Raw genomic sequence first — 14625 nt, forward strand, 5'->3', positions numbered from 1 at the left:
GAGCTTCCCTTCGAGTTTTAGTCAACAATTCACTATGGAGACCAGAGAGAAACAGAACATGTATTGAGGGACTAGACATAGTTTTAAAACACCAGAGATGACGTTTAAATGACCTTCCTTCAGCAAAAAGTCACCTAGAAGATAAGATCTTTCTCTAAGGACTTTCAGAAAGCCTCTTTCTGCAAGAACTTGTTCTTCTTAACAAGTTGAATTATTGGCCCAGATAGGCCCCAGTGCAGCTTGCAAAGGCAAACCAGAGGAAGACATTATATTTATTCTGACCCCAAATCTTCATTCTTAAGTTAAATAAGTAGAGATGGATTCATGATAATATAATGCTCAGACCAACTGTATGATTAAAATTTTCCCTCAGAGAACCCCCATTTTCAGATTCTCTTCATTAATAGATTTTCTACAGAGGAGGAATTTTAGCTGCAGAAGTTGCCAATAAGCAAGACATTTCCCAGGGAGAGTTTTACATGCTCCTTATAAACACCAGGACTTGTTGACGGGTAGGTCATGAGAAATCTGAATCGGAGCATCAACAGGCCAGAGAAAAGTTTCCAGCTAGTTAGTGGCTATCCATGCGAGTGGAGGAGAGAGATCAGATAAGATAAAACATGGGAAGCACTTATTGGACTTTGCCCAGAAGTTCACTTATGACATAGGGAAGAACAGTTTCAGCCAAGAGGTGGAGAAAAGGCCTAGACGCCGTGAGTGGAGGGGGAAACTGATAATGTGGCAGCCGGAGTGGGAGTAGATTCCACAAAGCATGATGGCATTCACCTCCTAATTTACTTCCTTGCTTCTCCTCCATCCTGCGCACCTACACACTTGCTTCTAAAATGTACACACTCAGGCCCATAATCCTTCAATAGCACCCTTCTGACCTGCACAATAAATGTCAAACTTAGCATAGTCACCCCATCCTAGCCTAAACCTGTCTTACAGTTATTTACATAACTCCCAGTCTTTGTCACTGGGTTATTCTCTAACAGACTTGCCCCTTAAAGGAATGCACCATCTCTTTATTTGGCACTTTATGTCTCCCTGCCTCTACCCGTTATGAAATAGCACTAAACTCACATGGTTGAATGAATGGAAAAATAAGTAAGAGATGGGATGAATGAATGAATGATACCAGCCCTGACTGTAAGAGGGTTTGTGTGTCCCAGTATGGCAGGTGAAGATAATCTTTGTGAAATGATTGTCTTCCCCTTGTAGAATGTCTTGATGAGCTGGAAATAAAAATCTCTATAAATCCAACATCCTGCTGTTGCTCAGTCATTGTCAGAGTGTTTTAATTGGGTGATTGGAGTTACCTTGATGTCTCCTTATTATAACTAGACAAGTTCAACTGACATGAAGATCTCTGATTGGAATAGGATTCTCTCAGCAATACGACAAGTGTGTCTGGAAGCCCTACCGTTTAGCATGACACCGAGACGCAGCACATGCCCGGTTCTGTCAAACCTCCGAGTCGTGCATGTGGAATCAATGAAATCACCGGGATGATAATCGACTTCGCTCTGTGATTCCCCTGTTGGCACATTTATTTTAGCTCTGCCAGCAGAGAGGGAGACTTGCTCTACTAATTCACCATGACGTTGTTTTCTAATTAGGTGTCTTGACACAGCAGGTATTCCACTCTTGAACATTTCTTTTGTTTCTTTAATGTGCCAGCAAGCTGTCTGACTTTTAGCTGCCTGATCTTTCAGAAAGGTTATCTGCAGTGTAAAATGAGACACCAGACGTAAGGCACCTTGCCCAGTGTTTGGCACCCGAGGGGTCTCTGAGAAAGTTCATTACGTCTCCCTGTTCATCTTTGCCTTCTGTCCTGCTGCTGCTTTTAGTTAATCTCGGAGATGAAATGTTACCTGGGTAAGGCTTAAACAATTTTCTCCATCCCAGAAGAGAGTCCAATAAATCTATAAACTGAGACCGCATGGATTCTGTAAATAAAATGGCCACAATAATTGAGTGCTTTCTATGTGCCAAGTGTTGCACATTTCATTACTTTTCATCCTCACAGTAACGCTAAGGGGGTGGACATTTTTCTTCTGTCTGCTTTTTAGGGGGAAGAAACCTTAACCGAGAAGCCAAGTAGCTGAGGTTCCAGGGAGGGTCAGTGAGGGAGGTGGGAGGACAGCGCCTGTCTGCCTCCCTCCCCGTCTTCGTCCTCAACCACTGCACACGCGGCCCTCCACCTTCGTGACCTGAGTGGTCAGGACAATCTCGAGGACTCTGCAGGACACAGAGATGGAGAAGCCACAGCCCTGGAGGGTCCTACAGGCCTTCTTCCTGGCTGAACAGATACGTGACCGCCCCGGGTGTGAGTGCTAACACCCCTCCCCTTCCCCTTGGAGCCCCCCAGTGGGATGGGAGGAAGAACTTCCTGACCCCCCCTCCCCACAACTTTTCCCCCTTCGACCCCACCCCCCGCATCAGCCCGGAGTGGAGAGAACAGCAGGTGCTCCTACCGCCCGCCCTCGGGTGTCCTGGGAGCCCTTGTCTGGTTTGGTTCAGCCTGGCCTGCTTCCCTTCCAGCCCCGGGCGTGTGGGCAGAGTACAAGCTAATTGGCAAGGGCCGCTCCAGAGACTACAGAACGCGGGCGCTGCCGGCTCGCCAGCGGGAGGGTCGTGTTCCCAGCCAGCGCGCTGACATTTTCTGGTGCCCAGCCGCGGCCACCTGCCTGAGGAAGGTGTAAATGGGGAAGGGTAAACACGGAGACTCAGGTCCTGACAACTCTGCAGAGACTCCCCCAGAGAAAGAGACGCAGCTGAAGCCAGCTGCTCAAGATGCTTGGTCAGCAAGGAGGAGACTCAGCCTGGGGAGCGAACACAGTTCCTACCAGGAGAGAGAAAGATGGTCCTCACCTCCATGCAGCTGCCGGAGTGAGAAAGCCTGGGAACCAGCTTCCTGGGAGACCACTGGGCTGAAAAGAAGGCAGCTCCTTGCCCCCAGGCCCCCGTTCCCAGCCCCCAGTCCTCAGCTCCTGGCTCCTGACCCCAGCTTCCCAGCTCCAAGCCCCCAGCTCCCAGCTCTCAAACCCTAGCCCCCAGCCCCAGTCCCGCAGTCTCTCAGCTCCCCGCCCCAAGCTCCCCAGCAGCACCTTACCTTACACAGACAAAACTGGAGCCTGGTGACCGTTGGGGGCGCTGCCCTGGAACTGAAGGCAGAGTTCCTTGAGCTGAAAGGAATAAAGGAAACCCTCACAGAGAAGTGGGCTTCCCTAGTGGCTCAGCTGGTAAAGAATCCGCCTGGTAATGTGGGAGATGTGGGTTCAATTCCTGGGTTGGGAAGATCCCCTGGAGAAGGGAAAGGCTACCCACTCCAGCACTCTGGCCTGGAGAATTCCATGCACTATAGAGTTGCAAAGAGTTGGACACAACTGAGCGACTTTCCCTCACTCGCAGAGGAGTCCTGGTGGAGAAAAGAAGTTTTGCAGAGTAGAGACAGTGTGAACTTTGTGACCAGATAGATCTGTGTTTCAACCTTAGCGCTGCGGCAGCCTGTAGCTAACCTAGCTAAGCATCACGTAAGGGCTTTGAACGGTAGGCATTTAATACTCACAACAACCCTTTAAGGGAAATTGTCTTTTTATTTTATGAGAAATAGAACCTTAGATCAACTCCTTGCCCTTGGAGATGTACCCGAGAGGACCACAGCTGTGCTTATAACTTGATGCTGCCCAGAGGGAGGCCACGCTCTTCACCATGCTCTTAGACTCCCACACAAAGATGCTTTCCATGGGGACATGATATTTGAGATATCTGCCCTCATCGGGAATGAGTTTCTTAGTTTCATCTCCTCTAACTTGGAATTAACAATATGCATTTTTCAGGGTTTTTGTGAAAAGTAGAGATACTATAAAAAGGCACATGGTAGGGTTCCTTGAAGATTATATCTCCCTGGACAGAGAACTGCAGAGCCCATGTTTATTACTGATATTGCTTTTAAATTCAATCTCTTTAAAAAAAAATCACCTCAAATCAGAATGGAACAATTTTCAAGTCAGAATAGAACAATTGTGGAGTCTGAATTCATTCCATTTTTATATTTTTCCAAATTAAAATCACACGTATTATAGTTTTCTCATTAAAGCTGTAATACATGTTGATGCATTAATTATGGGAAAACAGAAACTGTAAAAAAAAGTAGAAATATCTTTATTTCCCACTGCTCAGAGATGACTACTGTTAAAGCATTTTTTCTTTTTTTCCATTATTTCCAGTATTTCCTTAATATATATGTTTTTTTTTTTTTTTTAAAAATAGAGTTGGTGTCATATTGCATGCTACTGTACTATATACCACATTTAAAACACAATGTATCATGGACACTTTGCTGCTTCTCAAAGTGGTGGAGTCCTGCAGAAAATGCTTCTGAGGTCTTGTGTAGCCTTAGTCGATTTTGCAAAAATGGAAACTGATGAGCAGGGGCTGAGATCCTGGTCTGATTTCTCCTGCTTTAACTGGAAAAAGGAATAGGGAAATAGAAGCAATGCAGAACCAAAGGGGCAAACAAGAGTTTTGTTTGTGCTCCTAAAACAGAAATAACTGGATTAGAGGATTAAAGTGCAGGAGATGGGGACACTTGTCACCTGGAGTGACTAGGACCTTTTAGTGAAAGTGGATAAGAAATGCACAGTTGGAGAGAAATCCTTGCTCAAGGAGAAGGCTGTGGGAAGGAGTTGAAGAATGGAGGCACACAGCAGGCTCGCTTCCAACATGTCACCAGGATCAGAGGCATAGGGTCTGGGTGCTGCAAGGGTTCACAGACTACTGGCTCCCCTCTAACCTCCTCGAGGAGACAGGGGCTGGGAATTGAATTAATCACTAATTGCCAATGATGTAATCAAGTGTGCATAAGTAATAAAACTTCCATAAAAATTCTAAACAATGGAGTCCAGGGGAATTCCCTGGCAGTCCAGTGATTAGGATTTGATTTTCACTACAGGGGTCATGGGTTCAATCTATGGTTGGGGAACTAAGATCCCACAAACTGCATGGCACAGCAAAAACAAAAAACTGGGATTCGGAGAGCTTCTGGGTTGGAGACTGCATCCATATGTCAGGAGGGTGGTATACTGCAAACTCCATGGGGTCAGAAGCTCCTGTATTCTGGACACTTCCAGAACTTGCCTTCTATATCTCTTCATTTGGATGTTCATTTGTATCCTTTATAGTAAACAGGTAATAGTAAGTAAAACATTCTGCTGAATTCTGAGAACCATTTATTTATTGATGGTAAATTTTCAAACCTGAGAAGGAAGGGGTCATGGGAACCTGTGATTTGTAGTCAAGTCAGACAGAAGTGTGGGTAACCTGGGGACATACTAGTTGTGAGGCATTTAAGTGGGGGTACGGGGAGTCCTGGGAGACTGAGCCCTTAAACTCTGGGGTCTGTACTCACTCCAGGTAGTTAGTGTCAGAATTGAAGTAGATTGCAGGATACCTGTTTGGTTTCCACAGAGAACTGGAGAATTGCCTGGTGGGGAAAACCCACACGTTTGGTGTCAGAGTGTTATGTATGGAAACAGATCCTTGTAGCATGAATGCTATTATTCATATATTAATATATGTGTACATATGTACATATATGTGTGTATTATACATGTATATTACATAATATGATAAAGCTAGTTTCATTTGGGAAGGGAAATCCCAGCAAAAGCTCACACTGAATGTTTGTTGTGCCAAAAAAGTTCTGACAGAAAAATCAGAAGTTGCTGAGAAGTGATAGCTCTTATTACCTAAATAATGATATGAATTTGAATAAATTTGAATAAATAAATAGATAATTTGAATAAATCTATTTCATGTCTCTGGGCTCCAATTTCTCACATAAAGTAGTGTTCTCTGCAAATGATCTCTGGGTTTCCTTTCTGTTCCAGAATTCAATGTTCCTGAATTGTTAGCCGTGAGAGTCAGCATGAGGTACGGAGGGAGGACACAGGTCCTAGAATCAGACAGCTCTGGGCTCAATACCAAGGCTGTTGTTACCATACAGCTTTGGGCTAAAGAGTTAAACTCTCTAAAAATGAGGTTCCTCATTTGAGAAATGGGAAAATAAAAATGATATAAGAAAAACATAAGAATTGATTGGAAAATAGACTAAAGGACTAAGCATACGTACTAGCATTTTTTTTTGATCTGATACTAATTAAGAGACAAGCTCTTTTAATACACAAAATAACATACTCCACATTAATTTCAAAGCTCTGCTTCGTCATCTTAAGGTGAAACTGTTTAAAAATAGGATATGAAACTCAATGGGGTAAAATTAGCAGATGATGAAACAACAGTCTCTTTGCAGTTTTTTGTTTTTTTTTTTCAGAGCTCATTTTTGAACAGTTTACTACGGAAACTATTTTATTTTGGAGAGATTTGTCTAAGTTCTTGCAAACAGGTTCTGCTGAATGAAATATTTCTGGGTTCAGCAAAACTGAGAGGTTATATTTTCTCCCCTATGCTAATGCATCACATTTTTCATAAAATGGAAAAAAAAATTTGTGAGCAGAATTTTATCAACCAGAACATTTTAGAAATGCAGAATCTGGGCTTTTGATTTTATACCATAAATCGAGTAAAATGTAGGAAACCATCTTTTCTAAATGCTCCTGCCATCATTTTCTACCTGCAAGTAGACATCTTGCCCTGGGAGGAGTGTGTGTGTGCTAAGTCACTTCAATCGTGTCTGACTCTTTGCCACCCCATGGACTGCAGTCCGCCAGGCTCTTCTGTTCATGGGGATTCTCCAGGCAGGAGTACTGGAGTGGGTTGTCATGCCCTCCTCCAGGGTATCTTTCTGACCCAGGGATCAAATCCTTGTCAATTTTGTCTCCTGCATTGGCAGGTGGATTCTTTACCACTAATGCCACCTGGGAAACCCCTGGGAGGAGAGCTACTTCATTTCTTAACAATCATAACGATTTCTCTGAGGAATCCCAGCTGCTGCTGAGAACCAGCCTGTCTGAGAATATCCTTCAATGTGAAGTCAGTGACTCAGTCAGAACCTGAAATATTCTTACAGAAAAAAAGCAGTTAGAAAGTTGCATTGTGCAGACTCGATATTGGATCTTCAGCTTCACTGTATCATTAAAGAGACAGTTTAAAAAAAACTAAAAACAGGGTACAAATAGAAGGTACTATTTTAAATTGGCCAAAAGTCAACGTCTGAGTAAAGACCAAGAAGGAAAATAAACAAACAAAGTAGAAGGATTTGGGATGTGATTATTTTCATGGCATAACTGTATATTATTTATTATGTGCAGAAGACAGTGTTGTTTGGATCAGGAAGACTCTTTTTCACCAAGCACCAGCATGAGGTGTGAAAAAGCAACATTCTTTCTAACTGGAAAGAGATGTTCAGGAAGGCAGGACGATTTTTTTTCCCCCTGAAGAATTGTGTCTTAGAGCTGTCTGTACGGGATTTGCTGTGGTGGAATTTGGCTCTCTGCAGTGAATTTCTTCTCCATCAGAGTCTCCCTTGTCTTGCACTGTTTTTAATTTGACCACCAGCCTTTGGTACTGAATGAAAGCCAAACTCATTCAGCCAGAGGCTCGCTGCGTAGAAAAAAATCATGTGTTTTTTTTTAATGTATTTCCTTTCCCAGTCCAAATACTAAATTGAAATGACACTGAAAGTATCGATCTGAAAGAGAAAGAAGTCAAGGGATTTGCGTTATTTAAAAAATGTGTCTATAGAGCAGGCAGGGCTGTGGGAAACCAGTTCCCAGCAAATGACTGGGAGATAAAAGATTTTTCAGGTTCAAATTATAATTTTGTTTTGTTCTTAATTTATACTAGTAATAGCTAATATGAGTATACCATGTCCAGTTTATAAATTGCTTTAGTGTACACTGGTTTCCTAATTTGATCCTCAAAGCAGCATAATGATACAGATGCTATTATCATCCCCATTTCACAGATAAGGACTGAGGCTCTGAGACACTGACTTCATCTAGCTTTTTCAGTTAACGAGAGGCAATGTTTGAAACTAAGCTTACCTGTTCTGACTTCAAATTCCTTGTTCCTGCCATGGCCTTTTGAAGATCTAAAACCATGGGATTCTCGAACTGAAAGGGAACTTAGAGATCTGCTGGGCCAGCTTTTGCCTGATTCTGAAGGATGTTAACGGATTTCCACAAAACAACATTTAGGAAGTGCCAAATTAAAGGTTATGTGGATTTCTTGACCACAGAATGTCCCATAGCTTTTATTTTGCTAACTAATCTTGATGCTTTTTCTGACTTATTTGGCGATGAATTTATCTTGGGGTCCATCTACCTAAGAACTGTATCATGTCAGTTGATCTGGTATGAGCTGCCCTCTCTGCTTCTTTATAGAAATAAATGCTCACTTGTTCTGGACTTTTCTTGGAGTCACTCCTATTCCACCTCAAGTTGACCTGGAAGGAAGTGGAAGAATTGAACTTTTAATTGTTATTCAACTGATTTACCATTGGAAACAGGAAGTAGTAATGAAGTGGCAGATTTTTGCCCTCCTGATTCTTTGCGCAAACATTTATTAGCTGTGCTCCAGATTCCGGGGACTGGCTGGGGATCTGTGTGGAAAGATGAATAGGACAGTTCCTGCCCTCAGTGTGTTGTTCCCTCATTCTCCAGTGTGTGTTAGTCACTCAGTCGTGTCTGACTCTTTGCAACCCCATGAGCTGTAGCCAGCCAGGCTCCTCTGTCCGTGGGATTCTTCAGGCAAGAATACTGGAGTGGGTTGCCATTCCCTTCTCTCATACTCTAGAACAAGGTGCAAACTAATCTAGCAAATAATGGCAAACAACTGATGAAAGGGGGCACTCAATGGAAGCCCAGAGAGGGCGGCAGCTCATCCTGGTGAAGATGGATGCAGGGGGCAGGTTTGTGCTCAGGTGCCTGCTCTTCCTCTTGGAGGGACAAAGGTCGTATCAGCCCCTTCAGCTGTGTACCCAGCTGACAGAAGGTGTGGATGCCTCCTGGGACCCACCCCAGCCCCAGGGCATTGGCGTCTGGACTCCACAGCTTTCCTGACAGAAAGAAAAAAGAAAGATTGAAAACGTCTGAGCTCCACATGTCCTATTTTTAATTGATTTTTGCACAGACTCTTCAATCAGGGTATGAATATTTAATTGTCCTGTCAGGTCAGATCCTTCCTGGTCAGACAGTTAAAAATGACTTTGGATGGGGGAGGAAATGAGGTGGTGGAATGGCATGAAATGAGGAAAGGGCGGCATTTGCCACAGGGGATCAGATCTAAGGACCAAGGAAGGTCCTGAGAGGAAGGGCACCTTGCACTCTTTGTCTCTGTCCCTCCTCGGCACACACGTCGGTAGCACTGCAGCCTTTGTGCAGAGGCCACAGGGAGTCTTGTAAGAGCTTAGATAACACCGAGGCCTGAGGAGAAAGTAGGCGGTTTTCTTCAATGAGGAGAAGACAAGAGGGTGGTCCCTGGGGAAGGGTCCAGAGGACCAAGCGTTCATGCCCCTGGTTTTCTAAGTTTGTGAGGAGCTGATTGGGTTTTACTCCAGGCTTCGCCCCAACCCGGGTGGAACCTGGCTGCACACACCTTTCTTTGAGAAATGGTGTCTCTCTTGGCTGCCCAGCGTCACAGAAGCTGAGAAAAATGGCCCAGGAACTATTTCAGGTGAACACACTCTCACAGGCAATGAATAAACGTCTCAACGTGACTTGTTCCAAGAGACTATTAATAGGCAGGAGATGAGAGGGATGGGAGAACTGAATTTCATTCAGTTTTGGACTCTCGCTTTATGCATACCTCTTTTTCAAACACAGAAGTGAAGTCCAGAGGCAGAAGGTGGCCACCTCCCTCTCCCCTCCCAGCGGCGCACTCACCGAGGGTCCCATCACAGTCCTTTCTGACCACCACTCAGGCCTTTGCTGAACACAAGCCTCCCAGGTCCAGACAGTCACAGAACAGCAAGAGGAGGCAACGCCTTGAGTCATATTCCTATTCGCTTCGACATCGCCATTGCCTCTCTGTGCATCTGCGTGGTTTGAAGAAGGGATTCTCATGCAGGAAACACCTGCTGAAAGGAGGGCTTTGGAAATGCCCAGGTGTGTTTGATTGTCTTAGCAGTGGGCTGGGCGTGATCTCAGAGTTTATTGGGGAAAGGACAGAGATGCTAAACAGATTGAAATTCTCTGGCTGGTGTCCCCAACCAAGAACTGCCCCTGAGCTGCATGACTGCTGGGGGCCCTCTGTGTATTCTCTATGGAGGACGTATTTGGAATGGTCTCAGAGTACATCTGAACTCCATTTTTCTCATCAGCATAAAGTATTTGTTTCAAGTTTTCAAACTTGAAGCATGACGTTTTCCAGGAAAACTTGATTTTTTAAAAATAAGGCTTTTTATATTTACTCAGGTGTCTTTTATATTTACCATTTCCAATGCTCTTTTAAAAAATTTATTTGGCTGTGTCGGGTCTTAATTGCTGCTCATGTGATCTTTAGTTGCGGCAGGTGGGATCTAGTTCTCTGATCAGGGATCGAATCCAGGCCTCCTGTATTAGGAGCGCAGAGTCTTACCAACTGGATCACCAGGGGAGTCCCCAGGAAAACTTGATTTTAACAGTTGTGGAAAATCAAGGAAAGAGAGAATTTTGTTTTGTTTGGGGCTTTACCAAGAATTGTTCACCTTTACCAAGAGTTGTTCACCTCCTTTTGGAATCAGATCCCTGATGGCAGTCACACTTGTGGTATTTGTTACCAAAACCACACACTTGTGTCTCTCTGCATCCGCAGCTGTCAGATGTCCCCCACCAGAGGATCTGAGTACTTCCTGTTGGCTCCTAATGGAGTTGCACCAAACCTCTCAGTACTGAAACACATATGATGTTATTCTAAGCGACTCTGGTTTTGTCTTGCCTTTATATTCCATTAGGGCATTATACCGATTTTTAAAATGGTGTGTAGTATTAGTTTAATTAATATCAAATTTGATTATTAGTTTTTATTTATCACTTATTAATTAGTTGATTACTATTTGATTTAATATTAGTTTAATTCCAGGAATGTAGAGGGGATATTGTAGAATATTTGTTGTGGGAAGACATTGGGTCTGCTCCAGGTCCTAAACCTGGGGTGAAATGTCTGATTTAGGCTTTAAAACAGGACAGACTTCTGAGAGACGAGACAGGCAGATGGATCATCAGCCATGGGACTTCCTGAATCTTGTGTTCTGTTTGGAGGCTAAAATGTTTGTGCAAACAAAAGCGCCTGCAAGGATCAGGCAGTTCCTGGGGAAGAGTAAAGAAGCAGAAAAGCAAGAGTTGGAGGGCCTTGGCAGGGGCATTGGCTCCTGGCCTCGCTGGTCACTGGGGGTCTGTGCCTACTGACTGTGGCCCCACAGGGTTGCAGGCATAGCGTTGCTAGATTTTCCATGTTTGCAGTGGAAGCTAGAAACCTGACGTGCTGGCCATCCTATTCAGACTATTGGAAGGACCGATACTGAAGCTGAGACTCCAATACTTTGGCCACCTCATGCGAAGAGTTGACTTACTGGAAAAGACCCTGATGCTGGGAAAGATTGAGGGCAGGAGGAGAAGGGGACGACAGAGGATGAGATGGCTGGATGGCATCACCGACTCGATGGACATGAGTTTGAGTAAACTCCAGGAGTTGGTGATGGACAGGGAGGCCTGGCATGCTGCGATTCATGGGGTCGCAAAGAGTCGGACATGACTGAGTGACTGAACTGAACTGAACTGAAGGATGGGTTGCTCTAACAAAAACAGCCAACAACACAATGGCTTAAGGGACCTGGATGTGGATTTCTTTCACAGGTCATGATCAAAGCAGAGCGACAGCCTCATGTGGCCAGGAGCAGAGGTACAAGGGCGTGGAGGAGAGTATGAGCAGCAACATGAAGGCCCAGATCTGGAAGGCCCAAGTCCTCCTTTGTTCCACATTTATGTGACTTTTGCTTGGTGGGGAAATGTCATCTTTAGCTGGGCAGCTATTGCATTGCTGTACCACTGATCATCTCTGCCAGCATACTTGCCCCAGGCACTTAAAGTACGACACATAGATCAGTCCCCTGCAGACCATGATGCTGAACTTGACTCGAAGACTGCCAGTCCGGCCCTGCTGGAATTCACTGTTTAGTTGTAGATTTAAGTTAAACAGCTGGAGAAACCATTCAGACTAGAGGAGGAGGGAGGAAGACAGGTGGGCCACAGTGTTGAAGTTGGTGGAGAAGTGGTATCCTCAGAGCAGACACGCATAGTAGGGACAGCTTCGAGGACAGAAGCCCACAGACCTTGAATGCAGGGAAGGGAGGTTTCATTCAGGTTATTGTCTTACCTCCACTTGCCTGACAAATGCCTCTCAGGCCAGCCTATGTGTTCTTCTTCTACGTGCCTGGCACAACGCAGAGCGCACGTATTATGTTCCTTGTCTATTTTTGTCTTCCCATCTAGACTGCAATTCTGTTTTGCTCACTTTTATATCCCCAGTGTCTTGCAGAGTAATTATTAATAGTAGAGTAGGTGCTTAACAAATCCTTGATAAAAGACTGAAAAAAATCCTGTGATCAGTGGATAATTAATGCATCCTTCCAAGTCAGTGCTAGGAACCGTCATGGTGCTTTGATAAGAAGATTAATCTGGCCCTGGAGGAAGGTATGGCAACCCACTCCAGTATCCTTGCCTGGAAAATCCCAGGAACAGAGGAGCCTGGCGGGCTAGAGTTCACAGGTTCGCAAAGGAGTCAGACATGACTTAGGGACTAAACAACAACAACAACAAGAGGACTAATCTGGGACTTCCCTGGTGGTTCAGTGGTTAAGACTCCATTCCTCCACTCCAGAGGGGCACGGGTTTGATCCCTGGTCCCCCAGTTGGAGATGTTCCCCATGCTGCCCTGCAGTGCAGCCAAAGAGAAAAAGCAGACTAATCTTGTTACCATGTTCAGAAGGCCAGAAACAGCAGGCCAAAGACAGCCTGGGTTTCATGGGGAAGTACTCTGTGATGGAGGGCAGAGATGTTCTGTGGGAAGGGATGGGCTTCAGAAGGCTGATGGGTTGGAGGTGTCTGCCCAGGGAGTAGAGAATTGGAAACTCTGCTGCCAGATTTCTCTTATGACCTAGTCTAGTGTTAACAGGCTTAGCTGAGGTGCTAGTCACTAAGGCAGGGCCTGAGCGGAGGAGACAGCAGTGAGCAGCAAACCCTTCAGGGTTCCGTGTCCTATGAAATTGAATTAAAATAGAAATTCTAGGGGAGGCTTCCTGGATGAGGGAGCATTTAAGATGGGCTTTGAGATATGCAGAAAATGAAGGTTCTGAAAATGCATGTGAGCTTTGTTAATTTGCCAGGAACCTAGCAAGAGTCTAATAAATATTTTTATGAATGAAGAAAATAAATGGGCAGATAGCAATGGCTTGTACTAGTCTTTTCTGGAAGAATGACTGGGGGTTCCTCTCAAGTTGGAAAGCTTTTGTTGCTGTATCAGGCCTTGGCCACTCAAGCCCATTGAAGAAAGCCCATTGATCTTTGAGGAATAAGATTCTGTTGTGTCGTGTAGTCTGTGCACGGGCTGGAAACGAATTTCCAGACATGAAGCAGAACGAGAGGAGAATAGAGTTTATTAGAGTGGGAGACACTGCTAGAATGCTGGGCCAGCTCAAAGGAGAGCCGTCCCCTCTTGAGGCCTAGTAGCCAATTTTTATAGCCTCATGACAGAAAATTCCTACTGGAAAGGTGGCATTAGGTGATTGGTAAGGATGCTATAGGGTGGGTAATAGGGCAGGTATTTTACTTAATATAGGGTGGGGAACAGGCTGGTTTAGATCAGGAAGTTCATGGTAATAGTTGCTACGGGGCTTGGTTAGTTCCAGAGATTTTTGTCCTGTGACCTTGTTGTAAGTTTCCACACCTGTGACCTTGGTGTAAGGCTCCACACCTGTGACCTGGTTCTAAGGCTCCACACCTGTGACCTGGTTCTAAGGCTCCACACCTGTGACCTTGGTACAGGGCTCCACATGCTGGATATGAGGGGTGGGGGTTCCAGGAGAAGTCAAGTCACCCCTTCCCTGGACCAGTGATCAAGAAAACACCAAGCAGGTGGCGCCCCGTGGCCCAGGATCGACCTGGCTGCTGACCTTGCCAGTGACCCTGGCCAGCCTGGGGAGGCTCCCGCATCCGCTGACACATCCCCAGGGCTGGGAAAGAAAGACAGGTCTTCCATTGTGTGCAGGGGAGCAGGGCTGTGGGCGGGGAGCCTCAGATAGAGCATGTTGGGGGGGGGTGGTAGGCTCCCCAAGGAAACAAAGGCTCGGCTGTTAGAGGATCCCTCAAGCATTTGGATTGTGAGGCTTGGGTTAAGGAAAGGGCTTTCTCTGCAAACACAACAGATGCCTGGAAGTGATGAGCCCGGTCCAGATGCTTGTGGGAGGCAAGACTGAAAGGCCCAACATGGCTGGTGGTCAGGGTCAAGGCACTACCAAGCAGGTCTTGGGCGCTGGGGGTGAGGAAGGGTTGGGCTTGGTTTCAGGGCTTAGAGAAGGAGGCTCTGAAGGTGGCTGGAGGTGAAGGGGACACAGCGGAAGACCATGTTGAAGGAGAACTAGAGGGGAGCTCAGCTCTGTCCTCTGTGATGACCTGGGGGTGA

The sequence above is a fragment of the Cervus canadensis genome, chromosome 13 (assembly GCF_019320065.1).
Source record: "Cervus canadensis isolate Bull #8, Minnesota chromosome 13, ASM1932006v1, whole genome shotgun sequence".
NCBI classification, from domain to species: Eukaryota; Metazoa; Chordata; class Mammalia; order Artiodactyla; family Cervidae; genus Cervus; species Cervus canadensis.